The sequence below is a fragment of the Nicotiana tabacum genome, chromosome 23, assembly GCF_000715075.1.
Source record: "Nicotiana tabacum cultivar K326 chromosome 23, ASM71507v2, whole genome shotgun sequence".
Classification (NCBI taxonomy): Eukaryota; Viridiplantae; Streptophyta; class Magnoliopsida; order Solanales; family Solanaceae; genus Nicotiana; species Nicotiana tabacum.
This window is the reverse complement of record NC_134102.1, coordinates 59,563,683-59,570,839: the sequence shown is the minus strand read 5'-3', so window position 1 is coordinate 59,570,839 and position 7,157 is coordinate 59,563,683.

Genomic DNA, 7,157 nt, shown 5'->3' with positions numbered 1-7,157 from the left:
GCTCCTTCAACTTGTACCCCGGCTGCTGATGTCGAAGCGACCCTCCCGATAGCAGCCCCGGAACCTCCTCTTAAGGATTTCATCCCTGGAAGCTGCTCTATAGACAACGACTTAAAGGTCGAAAAAGCCTCCAAACAAGGAGATCGAGGTGAGGAGGTGTGGAGGTATATCTGTTGCATCACCGAAGATATGCTCCCGACGGTACGGGAGGATTGTAAGTGGGAAGGCAAGGAAGTAATCATCTCCGGCCCTGATAAGGACATCATCACGCAAGTGGAGGGGTACTTAAGTGTTTATACATACCCCTTCACGCTTGGCCCGATGGATACGGTAGTCATTGATTTTTGCAAAATGTACGAGGTCTGCGTCGGGCAAATCGACCCATCGTTTTGGAGGATCGTGATTCTCCTTCTCCATTTTATCAATAACACGGAGGAGCCCCTCTTCACCATCGATCATCTGCTCCGTATCTACAGCATCTGAATCTTCTGAGGGGGGTTAATCAAGCTTTCCCGACGGGAAAAGAAAGCTCCCTTCTCGAGCATCGATGAAGATAGGGATCGAGGCTGGCAGGGGAGATTTGTTCCAGTAAAGACTGAGGATCCCATTCCCTCTGATTTCCTGTCGTTCCCTTAGAAGTGGAACTTAACACGTAAGTTCATCTCCACTTACATTGCCAAAATAACTCTTTGATTTGATTCTTTTTTCTGATCACCAGGCTTTCCCATTGTGCAGCGATCGCCCGAGTCCCCAATGAAGTCCCCCATTTAAAGGAGTGGGTCGAGGGGATCTGTAATCAGTTGACATACTCCGAACGCGAGTGCACAAACTTTTAAAAAGCTAAATGGGAGGTTTCTTCCCATGGTGAGTGCCCTTCTTCTCCTGGTTGAATTTTTTTCTCACTCTACTATCATTTTAACTAAGTCCTTTTCTTCCTTCCACATGTTTGCCCAATACCACCGAGCTTCGGGCAGTGGACGAGGAAGAGGCCTCGTCCCCATCAGCAAAACCCTCCTCCTCGGTACAACCTACCGTCGAGGCTGCTGCGAAGAAGGAGGAGAAAACAAGGAAGAAGAAAAGGTTCCCTGACCCCTCAGACGCTCCCGTAGAGACCAAGAGAAAGAGGATTGCGGTCAGGGTCCAAAAGAGTACTCCGGCCAAGGTACTTGTAACACCCCGGAAAAAAAAATTCGAAGTACTTAAGTGTAAAGCCTGGTAAAATATGCAAAGCAAATAATGTTTCATGGTGCCGGACTAGGCTTACGTATTTGAGGATTGTAGGGATTGTGTCGTCACATTGCATGGTCGAGACACCGTGGCCGATCTTATTGAATTGAGAATGGTCGATTTTGATGTGATAATGGGGATGGATTGGCTTTATTCTTGTTTTGCCAAGCTTGATTGCCGAACTAGGACTGTTGGGTTCGAATTTCCAAATGAGCCAATTATTGAGTGAAAGGGTGATGATGTAGTATCGAAGGGTAGGTTTATTTCATACCTTAAGGCAACAAAAATGATCAACAAGGGGTGTATTTACCATTTGGTCCGAGTTACAGACACCGATATTGAGGCACCCACACTTGAGTCTGTGCCTGTTGTGAATAAATTTTCGGGAGTCTTTCCGGATGAACTCCCTGGGATCCCACCAGACAGGAAGATTGATTTTGGGATTGATGTGATGCCAGACACACATCCTATATCTATTCCACCCTACAGAATGACACCGGCAGAATTAAAGGAGCTAAAGGAACAATTGAAAGATTTGTTAGAAAAGGGTTTCATCCGACCTAGTGTGTCACCTTGGGGCGCACCTGTTCTCTTTGTAAGAAAGAAAGATGGGTCACTATGTATGTGTATTGACTATCGGCAGCTTAATAAGGTCACAATCAAGAATAAGTACCCACTGCCAAGGATAGATGACTTGTTTGATCAATTGCAAGGTGCCAAGTACTTCTCCAAAATTGATTTAAGATCCGGGTATCACCAATTGAAGATCAGGGAGTAGGATATTCCGAAAACAACTTTTAGAACCCGGTATGAGCATTTTGAGTTTCTAGTAATGTCTTTTGGGCTAACAAATGCCCCAGCAGCTTTCATGGATCTTATGAATCGTGTTTTTAAGCCATTCCTCGACTCTTTTGTGATAGTGTTTATTGACGATATTCTTGTATATTCACAAAGTCGAGAAAAATATGTCGATCATCTCAGGGTAGTTCTGCAAACCCTACATCAGCACCAGTTATATGCAAAGTTTTCAAAATGTGAATTTTGGCTTGAATCTGTCACATTCTTGGGTCATGTTGTCTCTAGTGAGGGGATTAAGGTTGATCCTCAGAAAATTGCGGCTGTGAAGAATTGGCCGAGGCCTACAACTCCAATAGAGATTCGCAGTTTCTTAGGCTTAGCTGGGTATTACAGAAAGTTTGTGGAGGGGTTTTCTACTCTTGCCTCCCCATTGACTAAATTGACGCAGAAGGCAATTAAGTTCCAATGGTCAGATGTTTGTGAAAAGAGTTTCCAGGAATTGAAAGCAAGATTGACTACGGCGCCGGTGTTGACTCTACCAGAGGGTATAGATGGATTTGTGGTATATTGCGATGCTTCAAGAATCGGGCTTGGGTGTGTATTAATGCAACATGGGAAGGTGATAGCTTATGCTTCTAGGCAACTAAAGAATCATGAAAAGAACTATCCAACACATGATTTAGAACTTGCGGCAATGGTATTTGCATTGAAAATTTGGCGTCATTATTTATATGGGGTCCATGTTGATATATTCACGGACCATAAGAGCCTTCAATATATTTTCAAGCAGAAGGAATTGAATCTAAGGTAGAGAAGATGGCTTGAGTTACTCAAGGACAACGACATTGATATTCTATATCATCTGGAAAAGGCCAATGTTGTGGCTGATGCTCTTAGCCGGAAATCTAAGGGTAGTTTGGCTCACTTGGAGGCATATCAAAGGCCATTGGCCAAAGAAGTTCACTGATTGGCTAGTTTGGGAGTTCGTCTTACGGACTCTAGTAAAGGAGGGGTAATTGTGCAAAATAGGGTTGAATCATCGCTTCTTGTGGAAGTCAAAGAAAAGCAATACAACGATCCATTGTTGGTGCAATTGAAAGAGGGGATTCATAAACATAAGACCATGGCCTTTTCTCTTGGCATGGATGATGGTACACTAAGGTACCAAGGGCGACTATGTGTTCCAAATGTGGATGGTCTCCGTGAAAGGATTTTGACTGAAGCTCACACTTCTAGATATTCCGTGCACCCAGGTTCTACAAAAATGTATCATGATCTTAAGGAAGTCTATTAGTGGAATAATATGAAGAGGAATGTGGCGGACTTTGTGGCAAGATGTCCAAATTGTCAGCAAGTGAAGGCCGAACACCAAAGGCCCGGTGGGTTGGCACAGAACATAGAAATTCCAATGTGGAAGTCAGAAATGATTAATATGGATTTTGTTGTTGGATTACCATGCACCCCACATAAGTTTGACTCGATTTGGGTGATTGTGGATCGACTCACGAAATCAGCACAATTTTTTGCCGGTTAAGTCTACCGACACAGTGGAGCAGTATGCTCAGTTGTATATCAAAGAAATAGTCAGGTTGCATGGCACCCCAGCTTTTATCATTTCTGATCGGGGAGCACAATTCACTGCTAACTTTTGGAAGAAAATTCAGCAAGGTTTGGGTACTCAGGTGAATCTTAGTACAGCATTTCACCCGCAGACTGACGGGTAGGTAGAGCTGACTATTCAGACGCTTGAGGATATGTTGCGCGCTTGTGTTATAGACTTCAAAGGTAGCTGGGATGATCATTTACCACTCATAGAATTTGCATATAACAATAGCTATCATGCTAGCATTCAAATGGCACCGTTCGAGGCTTTATATGGTAGGATATGTAGATCTCCCATTGGGTGGTTCGAAATTGGGGAAGCAGATTTGATAGGGCTTGACCTTGTGCATCAAGCTATGGAAAAAGTTAAAATCATGAAGGAGCGGTTGAAGACTGCTCAGAGTCGTCAAAAATCCTATTCGGATATTCGTCGTAGGGATTTGGAGTTCAAAGAAGATGATTGGGTATTCTTGAAAGTTTTCCCCATGAAGGGTGTAATGTGATTTGGTAAGAAAGGAAAATTGGGTCCGAGGTATGTTGGACCGTACAAAATCATTCAAAGGATCGGTGAGGTGGCGTACAAGCTTGAGCTACCACCTAAGATGTCATTACTACACCCGGTGTTTCATGTGTCTATATTGAAGAAAGTAGTTAGAGATCCGACACTTATTGTTCTGGTTGAGACTATTGGGGTAAATGAGAAATTGACTTACGAAGAGATTATGGTTTCTATTATTGATCGGCAAGTCCAAAAATTGAGAAATAAAGAAATTGCCTCCTTGAAAGTGTTGTGGCGAAACCAACAGGTTGAAGAGGCTATTTGTTTGTATGAACATGTATTTAAAGTTGTGATCTAGGAAAAAAAAATTATAAGACTTACTTTTTATGAATTTTGTATCATGTGAACAATTAGCATTAAGGGTGTTCCTTTCTGGATATATATTGCTTATGAGACCACATTTGGTGTTGTTTTGTATTATGTTACGTCGTTGGAATACGTATATATTGTTAGGATTTGTTTCTGGGGCTCTCTGACAGGTGGATAGGCCTAGTTACAAGGGAAACTCTAGCAAAAGTTTTGGAAATTTTGGGAGTTAGTCAAATTTGGGGCTGCTCGAATGAGCTATGAAACAAACTGAGTTGCATAAGATGCTAATGACGGATTTTTACCCTCATTCAAGGACGAATGATCCTAAGAGGGGGAGAATGTAATACCCCGGAAAAAAAATTCGAAGTACTTAAGTGTAAAATCCGGTAAAATATGCAAAGAAAATAATGTTTCATGGTGCCGAAATGTGCATTTCTGCGGTCCACTATGCGACCGCATAATTACTCTGTGGACCGCAAAATGGCCGCAGAGTGAGGCAGTTAATTGGGCCAGTTGGAAGCAATTATGCGGTCGACTATGTGACCGCATAACTGTTATGCGGTGCATTATGCGACCGCATAATAGTTATGCGGACCGCATAGTGACCGCATACACAGACAGTTCTTTTGGCTATTTTGTAACCAACTATGCGGTCCGCATATCGGTTATGCGATTGCATACCTTGTTCCGGAGCTCCATTTTTGGGTTTTTAAAACCCGACCCTATTTCGTTAAATACACTCTTTGGGCTATTTTTGAGCTATAATCTGATATTTTAGAGTGAGAGAGAGTGCCCTAGAGTGAGAAGGTGTTCTTCAATAATTGTTCTTCAATTCTTGCTCAAGTTTTGGAAGATTAAGGAGGGAAACTCACTAGGTCTTCATCCTAGAGGTAAGATTCTACACCCTAACCCTCAATTTCGAATTTTGTGTAGGAATGGATAATTAGCAAGATGATTTTTGGGCTTGAGAGTTGTTTATTTTACATGCATGTGTCATCAAAGGGTGTAGGAAGATTGTTGAGCTAAAAATGGTAAAGATTGGGTTGTGGGATGATGGAATCCTTCATAAAAAGGACATTGAAACCTTATGCACACCTAGTGTTTGATAAAATTCTCAAGTGAGCTAGAACTATGATCATCTTCCTAATTTTGATTCAATTTATTATATTTCTACAATAGATTGAAGTTGCTAAGAATTCCGGAATATTTAGAGTGTAAGGAAGCTCAAGTGAGGTATGTTGGCTAAACGCTTCTCTTAGAATTAAATCCCATGATATTCATGTAAATTATGTAAGTCCCAAGTAATTCATTATGAAACTGGCTATTCCGAGTAAGATTGGGTTGAAAGATATATGTTCAACAAACATCCCAAATGCTTTATTCATGTTATGCTACCAATTGAGGATGTGTTAAAATATGGGTTGTGAATTAATAATGTTTCGACTTTAAGTCAAGTTCAAATGAAGGCTATTATGCCAAATTTTGTGAAATATCTCTATGTGCCTTAGACTCTAAATTGCTCACATGTGTATTAGACACCTTAATTTGAATTGTATTTGTTGTTGATGATGATAATGATATTTGAAATTGATAAGGTGAGCATGAAATACTAAATATAGCCAACGTGCCAAGAATGATCTTATAATTATGGCCATTAGTGCCAATGAAATGAAAAGATGTGAAAGTAATATGAAATGCGATGATTGATATAAAAGGGTTGATGTCTCAAATAAGACGGCCTAGCCGGTCGGGTCGTGATCGGACACCACGCCGCACACATGGTGGTGATTGTGCTGGAAATTGTAATTGAAATGATAATTGTGGTTGATGTCCCTAATAGATAGCCTAGCCGATCGGATCGTGATCGGACTCCGTGCTAAAGACGGTGGTATTGATACTGAGAGAAATTGTGGTTGTTGTCTCTAATGAGATGGCCTAGCCGATCGGGTCGTGATCGGACTCCGTGTTAAGAGTAAGGTGGTACCGGTTTTGTGAATAATGGTATGGTGGACAATGGTATATCGATACTAAAAATCTCCCAATGTGAGATATGAAAATTAATTTGAACATTGTCTTGATCCTAAATTGAGGTTTAATGTTGATTAAAGCTTTCATTGATATTATGATAATCGTGTTTGTATTATTTGTCATTCTATTGAGAGGGTGTTTAGTTATACATACTAGTGCTATTCGACGGTACTAACGTCCCTTTTGTCGGGGGCGCTGCATCTTTCAATGGATGCAGGTGGTTCCACAGCAGGAGATATTGATCAGTGATAGCAGTGCACCTTCTTCCCAGCTGACTTGGTGAGCCCCACTTCATTCCGGGGTCATGAATCTTTTGTACTTTGTGTATTCTATTTAAGGTATAGCCAGGGCCTTGTTGCCGGCATTATCATTGTACCCTTCTTTATCTATAGAGGCTCCGTAGACATAGTGTGGGTTGTGCATTGGTGCTGGGGAAAGACAAACTACGTTATGTTGTGGTTGTATTACTTGTCCATTTGAGACTTTAAAAATGATGAAATTATTGGAAATGAATTGGTATTGTAGACATGAACACATTTTTGTCTAATTAATGATAATATGTATTATCTCTATTCGTGGATGAGTTTGGGTAGAATGAAATCTAGCAGGCTTGCTCGGTCGGGTTCACTCGGTT